Raw genomic sequence first — 10,487 nt, 5'->3', positions numbered from 1 at the left:
ATGGAGACTGTCGGCAGTACTCCTAGAAGGGCCCTCCGCCGGAAGGCGAGGCCGACACCCCTCTCCGAGGGCCGCGGACGTCCCTAAGAGGCCTGCGCGCTCTCCGAGGAAGGCGGGCGTCTCTATGGTTGATTCCGCGCGTTCGCCGCCATCTTGTACAGGGGACCTTGAACGAGGAGTCGCGGGGGCACTGCTTTGAGGCGGGGTTTGGAGGAGCGGCGGGTGGGCGGGCTTCTAGCAGACGGCAGGTGGCGTGATTCTCCTGTGGGAGCCGGTGGAGATTGGCCAGGGGGAACTGGCTCTCTCGGTGTGTACGCGGGGACACCCTTAGGGTTGGGGACCGGGACCCGCCGGGTGACGTGCACGTGAGGCGGAGGCGGTGGCGTCAGGCGTGGGAGGAGGGGTTGCCACCCTTGCAGACGTCTGGGCCCGGCGGAGGCGTGTCTGAGAGCCCCGCGCGCGCGCTGCTCACGTTTTTGCCACGCCTGCCGCGGCGGTTGGCTTGCGTTCCAGTCTACCTCCAGAGACAGGCCTCCACGAGGCAGGGACGCAATCAGTATTTCTGTTGGATGGTTTCATGTCACTTGACGTCTGAGTCCCTTTATCTGGTGCTACTGTCCGAGCTCCTGGGTTGTATATGGGTACAGGCTCTCCTGCCAGCTTTTGGTGAAGTGCCACAATGAGCACACGTGTAACACCTAAAGAAAAGATAAAGGGGCGGGGGATGGGGGTGGGATCGGTTCTCTTGCGTCAGATCAGTGAGGGTTACTAATTAGAAAAAAAAATCATTCTCAAAAGAAAGAAAGAAAAACATTCCTTCTCAGGTGAATTTAAAGAGACAGGTGGAGGCAAGTTCTAGAGCTGTCCACTAGGGTAGCCACTAATGACTAGGGGACATTAAGCTAGCCACATTTCAAACCGTCAATGACCACATGTAACGAATGGCTACCTTATTGGACAGCGCAGATTATACCACATTGCCAGCCTTACAGAAAGTTGTATTCAGCGCCGCGGATCTAGATCCCGGGACGGGGAAATCGCCCTGTGTTGGTAATCCAAGCCTTTTTGTAAGCGCTGCTAGGTCATGGTTAATCACGTTAGTCCTCTAGACACAGTTCATGCTAATGCATGTTTACATATGAATGTGTTTGTTAGCATAAGCCCCATCAACAAATAATAATCGAATGACTACAGCATGTAAAGCTTTTGTTTAGAGGATGGAGGGAGTGGAAACAATAGTTAACAATTATCAAGTAATTAAGAGCCAGCCAGCCTTACATGCATTCTCTTATGATGCTTCTGCAAATTTGTAAGGTCGGTGCTGTATTTGCAGTTGATAGATGAGGGCACTGAGGTTTATGCTCATGATGACACAAACTACTAAGTCCAAGATCTTAACCATTAGCTATATTGCTTCTTTGGGGGCGGAATAAAACATCCTTTGTCTTCAGATAGCTTAGAATCTGATATGGGGAAGACATGCTGTAATTATATGAGAATGTGATAAATGCCAAAGGATTTGGAATAGAATCTAATTAATAAAATCAAGGGAGGAAAAAAAAAAACCCTCAGCTTTTTGTTTGTTGTCAGAGGAGGAAGAGAGCAGGAGGTAAAGCTTTAAGAAGGACAGATAAAAGTTGGATTTACAATAATGGAAGTAGATGAGGGCATAAAGCATACCAGGCAAAAGAGAATAAATGAAATAAGCCAAAGCATGAGGATAATTTTAGTCCTCCAAAGGTGCAAGTAAACCAGACTTCTCTGATTTTACCTCTTATGAGCAGACATCCATGCTGTATCAATGACTTGAACTTCAAAGACACGTTTGCTAATGGAACCGAATGAATTAGACCAATTTACTGACAGACTTAATTTTTGTTGAGTATTGTTCTATATAGTCATACAAAATAAGCCCTTCATGAAAATGGGTAATATTTTTATATAGCCAAGCCAATGTAAAAAAATTGCCTGACTTTGTTAATTCACCAGGGTTTATAGCATCTTTGTTGATAATTTTCTGGTGCCATGGGTTCTTTAAACTTTGCTGATAGGTGAGCCTAAATGTGAGTTTAGGTTCCTGGGACAGAGAGTGGGTTTCAAAGCACGGTTTCTTCTTGCAGTAAAGTCCTTTCCAATTGGAGTCCTCAGTGCCAGCTGTAGTTCAAGACTCATTTTGTCACCACTGCTGCCAGCAGGGGGAGTCCTGCTCCCTTAAATGGTACGCTCAAAGGCTTCACAAACTGGCTTCTTATCCTTTCTCCTGTCACAGAGTGCCAGTCTGGAGGCAGAGGCTGCACTTTGACCCAGACTGCTTCATTAAGATGTTACTCCCCTGTCCACGTGAGGGCTTGCCTTTTGAGTCCCACATCCCATAAGGATGCCATGAAGAGCCAACCTTGTGCTGAGTTTCATTTGAAGATATTTTCAAGTATTCAATATGGCATATAACTTAAAATATTTATAAATAGTTTTAAATACATATTTTAATATTTAAGGTTGAATTTAAAATTAAAGTTCAGGGGTGCCTAGGGGGCCCAGTCGGTTAAGCATCTGACTTCAGCTCAGGTCATGATCTCGCACATCGTGAGTTCGAGCCCTGCGTCGGGCTCTGTGCTGACAGCTCAGAGCCTGGAGCCTGCTTCCGATTCTATGTCTCCCTCTCTCTGTGCCCCTCCCCCACTCGTGCTCGGTCTCTCAAAAATAAATAAACTTAAAAAAATTTTTTAGTAAATAAATAAAATTAAAGTTCATTTAAACCTATTTTAAAGTAATTAAAATAGTGTAATAGCAGTGAAAGTATTCAATAGATCGAGTTTCAAATCCCAGCTCCTGTCAATATCATTTTATAAAAGAAGGGCATTTTAACATTTTCCCCCACATATATACAGGAAGGAAGATAGGCCATAATCTCATGATTTAAAAACTAAATAATTTCTACCTTATGAAGAATTCATTGCATGATTCTTTTCAGAATTTGCTGAGGATCAGTGAAAACATCATCCCAAAGACTAGCATTTGAGAACCATCTATTTTATTTTTCCAAACCTTAGTCTGGCCATCTGTAAAGTAGTTACCCTCTAGTCTGAATCTAGCATTATTAGCGCTGACCACTTCAGTGTTATAAGAGGATTTGCTGGGATGGTAGGCGTGTGTATGTTACGGAGTCCCAGAGCCGTGAGTCAGTAAGAGAAGAGGTCAGGGGCTCCAGCCTGTGCATGGGCAGAGGGATCCAGAGTTCCCAGGCTGGCAGGGGCAGAAGTGGGTGAGAGCGGGATGCAGACTCCTTTTTTTCTCAGCAGTCAGGTGACTAGGCCCCCATCAGCCAGGCTGGTTTTGGGCTCATGTTCTTAGAGGCTATCTGGAAGAGTGGGAACAACAATGGATAACATTTTGGTTACAATCAGGACGTTAATACACAGACACAGGTTTGATTTCAGGGGCAATGGAAGCCCCTCCCAAATAGCTGTCCATCTTCTGGCTGGTACCTGAAATTCCTTTAAGTAAAATTGCTCAACATGCAAATACTCTAGAAACCAAGACAGAGTTTTTCACAACCACTAACACAGAGTGCTTACTATTTGCCAGACACTGTCTTAAGTGTTTTGCCTAGATTTACTAATTTAATCCTCAGAGTCCCATGGACCGTTACAGTATTATTATTCTCGTTTTACAGAGGAGGAAACTATGGTAAAGAAGCCATGTCACTTGCCCAGGTCCCTAGTAGTAAGTAGCGGAGCAGGGTTTGAATTCCTGTGTCCTTGCTTTTAGCCATCCTGCTAGAACGGCTCCATGTCCATGTGGAAGCGGTACCGCCACACCCTTTCCTGCTGTGGGGAGGCCAGTGGGGAGCCAGAAGGCACTTGTGTGGGAAAGGATGCCAGGAATGGAGACTGGCCACCACAGAGGCGAGCTTTGCAGAAAACACCTCCATCTGGTCCTCTACTCTGCACGTGGTACAGGTATTTGGTGTGGGGTGGGGGTAGGAGGTCATGCAGATTTCAAACCACATGTTTCCAAACCCCTCAGCAGCTGCCTTTTACCTATTAGATCTCCTATCTAGGATCCTTTTAGTGGAAATATTTTAAAAGTGTCCTCTTCCCCCCCCACTGAGTGTGAAGTTTTTGACTTAACACTCACAACTTCTCTTTTGCTAGATGGCCCAGAAAGCCGTTCAATTTCCCCCTTTGTGTGGAACCATTTGATTTTTAACTTGTAGGTTCTCCTTGGCCACATCGCCTATCTTGCCTTATCGGCTCTCCTCCCTTCTGTAAATAGCCCTCGGATCCCAGCTGTGTTCCCCGGCACAGGATTGCCAAAAGGCAGGGCACACAGGCCACCACAGCAGAAAGCCAGTTGGAGCTGGGGCTTTTAGTGGAACCTGACACTTCAGTAATAGGAAGCTGGCTACAAAGCCCAAGATCAGGAGCAGCTCGACAGAGACAGTAGTAGTTATTCCCCAGATTAAACACTTGCTGTCTCTCAGGACTTGGTCAAGACTGGTTTGCACTGTAATTTCTTGGGTACCTATCTCTTCCCCACTGGAGTCTAAGCTCCTTCAGGGAAGAGATTACATCTAATGTTTTTCTCCCAAAAAGCAAAAAACACTACATATTAAGTATTCAAACGAGTTGTCTTCAGTGGGACCCCAGATGCCTGAAAATTTAACAGTGCGCTCACACGTCACTGACCAGAATCTAGAAAAGGAAGACTCTACCAGCCAGGGAAGTGAGTCACTTAGGTGGCCACCGGTGCAAGAACAGACTGGAGATCTCTTGTCGATTCCCTGACATGCTCTGCTCTGCCCCACCTCCAGGCGTCTTGCACACAACTGTATGTGTCACTGGGGCTTGTTGAAAGGTGGAGTGAAGGTTGTTGCTGGTATGTTCTGCTCCACACTTAGTAATTCTGGCAAAGAAATTCCAGAGCCTTCAATGTTCCTGCTGTACTCCCCAACCCCCTCCCCAGTCATTGGAGGTCTTTTCTGTTCTGGGCATTTGCTCAAGAATACCCTTGAATCCTGCCTGAGGTTTGACTGAGCTCTATTGGAATGGCTGGTTTTAGTTGGAATTCCACAGAGAACCTCATAAGACTCAGTAGTCAGTGGAGATGACCCATGTAGTGTCTTTACTTTGCAGACCGAAACAAGCCCAGCACCTCACACACCACCACTCCTTTAGGCACTGGATGTGCACGGCTGGTGTTTTACTCCACGGGGTTGGCCGGCTGGGCTTAAGTCAGTATCACAACAGGTTGGATAAATGGGCACCAGATGTTGGGTTGAAGGCTTACCCAGCTGTTCATCAAAACTACTTGATTTTATCTCAGTTCAGAATCTCTTCTCTCTCCAACTGATTGCCTGATCCCAGAGTCAAAGATCTTAAAATTCAATCTTAAACAGGAGACTGAAAAGCAAACAATTTCTCAAGAAGTTTCAAATATATTTGTGGGAGTTGGGAGTGGACAAATATTCTTTTTTTTTTTTTTTTTAATCTAGGAGGTGGTCCTTTTGAAACTTCACATGAAAAAGATGAGTACTCTTGGCCTTCCAAATTTGAAGTGGCATTTAAATTTGATTTCCATTTTTCTTAATGCCAGAGAAGCTTTGAGGCATTTCTTATTCATTCTCCAGGGCTTCACTGGGTTTTCAGCCTATTTCAAAGATAATGATGTCACTACCTACAGTGGAGTGAAGTCTTTACAAGGCAACTCATTTGCCTAAAATGTCTGGGAAGTCACATCCAGACAAAGAAATTACCAAGAGCATTTTCTTCAGGTATAAAAAAGTGTAGTTTATTCACCCAGAACTTTGGTTTCTTTGAGATGTTGAGTGCCCCATTTTAAGACTTAAAAGACTGCTTTTATCTGGTAAAATCTCATCCCAGCTGGAGTTACAGGACATGCTGATCTGGAGCCTTGACTGAATTGACAGCCATCCACACGCAGAACCGCAGTGCTTTTGGTCTCCTGCTTTGTGGACAGGGATAAGAGGGTAACCCACAGGGTAAACCCAAGAAAATTCACCAGAATGTCTTGTGCTGATAGTTTAACGAAATTCTCCCTCCAGCACTTTCTGACAGGGCATGGGGATTTTCTCGTGTCATCAGACTTCAGGAGTGATTATGTCATCCAGGTGCAGGTGTTCTTGGCTGTCCTTTACCTGTTGTCTCCTCATGTCACATATAGCCAAGAAAGCAGATGACAGGTTCATCTCTGTTACACACGGAATTGCCAAGTGGTTGCCTAGCAACTCAGCACAATCAACATGGTCTCTGTTATGGAATGTAGAGTGGTTGGCTTTCAAGAATGACTGTATTTGCATATTTCTTTGGGGCCTCCAGAAAAATAGGTATGTTTTCCTGGATTTAAGGTTATTAAAATGGCCTTTTGTATTGCTTCACCCTAGTACTCATTTTATAAAGTGACAGTCATCTAATCAAACTGTTAACATAGCAATTGCTTCGATTAAATTCAATTCAGTAAGCATCTTCTATATACGGGATACTATACCAGATACCATAAAGAGTTATAAGGAAGAACAAGTGTGGTCCCTGTCTCAGGGAACGTCTGTGTTTAGTAGATGTGTATAAATCTGTTGTTTACACGTGTGAAACAGACAGCTATGATGTGTATGAAAAATAAAGGTATTTTTATTTGGAAGGGTTCCTTTGTGTTTGATCAAAGGATTTTTCACTTTTATTTAGATTCCTTCCTTTATAGCTTATAGCGACGATCCGTTCAAAAAGCTGCAGTCAGTTCAAAATCACTTTTAAGACCTCACTCTTATTGGCATCTCAGTAATTAGCAGCTCTTACCCAGCTCGTGTTGGATGTGACACCGCCAGTGTTGTCGGCTGGCACGGCGCTGCCCTGCGTCTGTACCGCGGTCTTTCTGCATAATTGCTGCTGAGATACTCACAGCCTTCCCACCTCTATTCTGCACATTCCAGTTTAAAAGAAGCCCCTTGCCTTTCTTTGTCTACTTTGCAGCAGTGCCATCAGCCTCTGTCCACTTAAGGAGGGACTTTAGAATGTTCCATATCTTGCATCAGGGAGTCTTTTGATCACTCGCGCAAAGTTCTTTCCCACCGGAAAGATGGTTGCTAGACAGAGCCTGGAGTTTGACCAGCCCCTTTCCCTTGAGTTGGTTTGCTTGGTGGATTGGTCTCGCATCTTCCTCAAGAAGGCACCAGGGCCTGGCGTGAAGGAACTGTTCCTGATGGCTTTGGTGCGCACCCTTGCACCCTCATTAGCTGCCCCTCCTGAGTGGACTCCATCTGGAATCCACAAAGAAAAGAGGAAGCCTTTGAGGGCAGCTGGGCTGTGGCACCAGCGTTCTCCTCCACCACCTTCTGTTAGCACACTGTGGTTTCTGTGCTCGCCTTCCCCAGATCCAGTGCGGGACTGGCGTCTCACTCATTGTCTCCACCATCTAGTTCCCTCGGATCTTTTGCCATTCTCAAGAAATCACCGAGACCTCTTGTGTTCACACAGGGCATCTGACCTTTGCTTCCAGATCCGATGGCAGGCAGAAGAAAAGGGGCAGAAGGGAGAGGAGGACCAGACAAAAGGAGACACTGTATTGATGTTTGCCTTCTTGTTCTTGATTTTATCCTCACACGTCTTCTCGTCTTCTCGGTAGCTCCTGCTGGCCCGCTCTGCAGATGAAACTCCAGAAGTGCTAATACCCACCATTCTACTGAGCATGAGCATATTGTCCCAAGGCAGCTCTTCACTTATGATCAAACCAACCAACATTCACCATGTGCTGTGTGTCTCCTAAGGGTCAGGGACATGGTAAAGAATAACACAGTTTCTACCCCTGAGCAGGTCACCAGTCGGTTCTGTTAGGTGCTATAATGAGGACTGGGAACAGAGACAGAAGAGCAGTGAGTTCAGGTAGAGGGTGGGAGTTCAGGAAGAGATGTGTCTAACCCTTCAACTAGACCCAGGAGGCTGGCGGACCAGGGAGGTCTCTCTACTTACCTTTAGGAATGGGCCAAGAGCAGAGCGTCTGTGTCCCTTTGATGTTAGGAAATCCTTTATTGCTCTGATCTAAATCCTTTCCCCTGCAGTTTATACCCTGTATTGCCTCTCATTCCAATGTCAGTTGAAATAGCAAAAATCATTGCCTAGTAACCTAGTCAGTCAGAAGCCTTTAGTAAATCATCTCTGGTACTCTACCTTAATACAGGACAAAACCTATTTTCCTCCTACCCCAAACCCTGCAGCTTGACTTCTCCAGCTGCTGCCCCGGGGAAGAGTTTCTGAGAGGCGCCCCCCTATTAGGGTGCTTCCTGGAAAGGTGGGGGGAGACAGGGCAATCAGCTATGGAGATGCGTGCCCCAAATAATTGCACTTGGAAGAGTCTGTACTGTAAGCATGTTTCAGGGCATCTTCACTAAAGACAGAATTTTTGAGGTTGAATGACATAGTAGAAGAATAAAGTCCAGTGTTTACAACATCCCACTACCAGCCTTCACCAGCCTGTGCGTTGTCATATTGACATCCAGACGTAAATTTCCTTAGTTCTGAGCCCTCTTGAAGGCCTATAGAACTTTCTCCTGGTCCCCTCCTCCTACTAACTCACCTTCAGTGATTTGATGCCCCTGAGGGATCTGGTTCATGGCAGATCCAAGATGCTCTCCCATTGCAACCTCCCCATTGGTGGTCTACTCTTCACAACCCCTTACAAAAGGGTACCTCATCAGCATGTGTGTCCCCTGTGAGAACAGTGTTTTTTTTTTGTTTGTTTGTTTTTTGTTTTTAATTTTTTTTTCAACGTTTTTATTTATTTTTGGGACAGAGAGAGACAGAGCATGAACGGGGGAGGGGCAGAGAGAGAGGGAGACACAGAATCGGAAACAGGCTCCAGGCTCCGAGCCATCAGCCCAGAGCCTGACGCGGGGCTCGAACTCACGGACCGCGAGATCGTGACCTGGCTGAAGTCGGACGCTCAACCGACTGCGCCACCCAGGCGCCCCAGAACAGTGTTTTTATAATGGTCACTTGTGCTGGGCACAGCCTTCTCTCCCAAGTCACCTGCTGGGCACAGCCTTCTCTCCCAAGTCACCAACTTGCCAAAGTGGAGGGCAGGATGGAACACTGGGGGACAAATGACCTTCTTGCTGATTGGCTGTACTTTGTTACCTGTGTCTCAAAGCAAAACTGTTTGTATGTTCAGTTGCTCAAAGTCTTAACTTGATTACTCTTCTTTCATCCAACCTCATCTCTCACTGGGGCTAGAAAGGAATCTCTCAGGCCAACATGGCCAAGATGGGGGTTGACAGTTCATCAGTTCCTTCCTTGCTCTTTCTCCACAGGGAGCTCCTCACCCAAACTAACCAACTCACACAAAACAAAACAAAACAAAACAAAACAAATAAGCGTCTGGGGCACCTGGGTGACTCAGTTGAGTGCCTGACTTCAGCTCAGGTCATGATCTCGCGGTTTGTGAGTTCAAGCCCCACATCAGAATCGCCGCTGTTAGCATGAGCCTGCTTTGGATCCTCTGCCCCCCTCTCTCTGCCCCTCTCCTGCTTGCACTCTGTCTCAAAAATTTAAAAACCTTCAAAAAAGAAAACTCAAAACTTTTCTATTTTAATAAAAAATAACAAAAGTGTGCCAATCGATGCAAACATACTAATACTTGAGGGGACTGTTGGTGGTATTCTGTAACTCCATCCCATAATTAATAAAACTCAGGAGTATTGGTTTCTTGTATAATTTGAAAATGAGGTAAAGACTTTTCACCCCCTTCTTAAAGGCACCTCTTATTTCCATAAGGGGTATAATGCATGATAAACTCCCATCTCATGGGCAATCTGTGAGAATGCCATTTTAAGAGAAATTAGCAATGGTTACAGTTCAAACTTTAGCATTGTATTGTTAGTTAGGGTTCTTTATAAGAATTTTCTCTGTAGACTCCAAGAAGCATCCATACCATCATCTTTCTCCTCCACCTCTCAAAAGTGAACACAGAACAAACTGGTTGACCCTTGAACAACACAGGTTTGGAATGCATGAGTCCTTTGATTTATTTGTTTATTTCATTTATTGATTTAAGATTATATTTTTTAAAGTAATCTCTACACACAATGTGGGCTTGAAATTACAACCCCGAGATCAAGAATCCCATGCCAGCTGCGCCAGCCAGGCACCCCTGCATGAATCCATTTACACGCAGATTTTTTGGATAAATACAGTAGAGTACTATTAGTGTATTTTCTCTTCCTTCAGATTTTCTTAATAACATTTTCTCTTCTCTAGCTTACTTTATTGTATGAATCCTGTATATAATACATACAACATATAAAATGTGTTAATCAACAATTTGTTATTGGTAAAGCTTCCAGTCAATGGTATTGCTATTACTAGTTAAATTTGGGGGTAGTCAAAAGTTATACTTGATCTCTGTGCAGGGGTCGGCACTCCAGCCCCCTCATAGTTCAAGGGCCAAATGTATTTAGATCTAGATAATGAAAAAAACAA

At 45.1% G+C, this 10,487-nt stretch overlaps 1 long non-coding RNA gene across 12 annotated transcripts in view; it reads left to right on the top strand.

Moving 5' to 3' along the window:
- The first annotated feature begins 164 nt into the window (after positions 1 to 164).
- Positions 165 to 10,487, top strand: part of LOC102902606 — a 32,324-nt gene continuing 22,001 nt past the window's right edge. For 3 of the 12 annotated variants that reach the window (XR_006599840.1, XR_006599843.1, XR_006599834.1), the window contains exons 1-2: positions 169 to 307; positions 3,769 to 3,959. This is a non-coding gene — a long non-coding RNA (uncharacterized LOC102902606). The other 9 variants (XR_002158827.3, XR_002158824.2, XR_006599835.1 and 6 more) reach the window with 8 other exon arrangements.

Source organism: Felis catus, chromosome B3 (genome assembly GCF_018350175.1).
Source record: "Felis catus isolate Fca126 chromosome B3, F.catus_Fca126_mat1.0, whole genome shotgun sequence".
In the NCBI taxonomy this organism is placed as follows: Eukaryota; Metazoa; Chordata; class Mammalia; order Carnivora; family Felidae; genus Felis; species Felis catus.
Note: the sequence above shows the minus strand (reverse complement) of the source record. Positions and strands in the feature narration are given on the sequence as shown.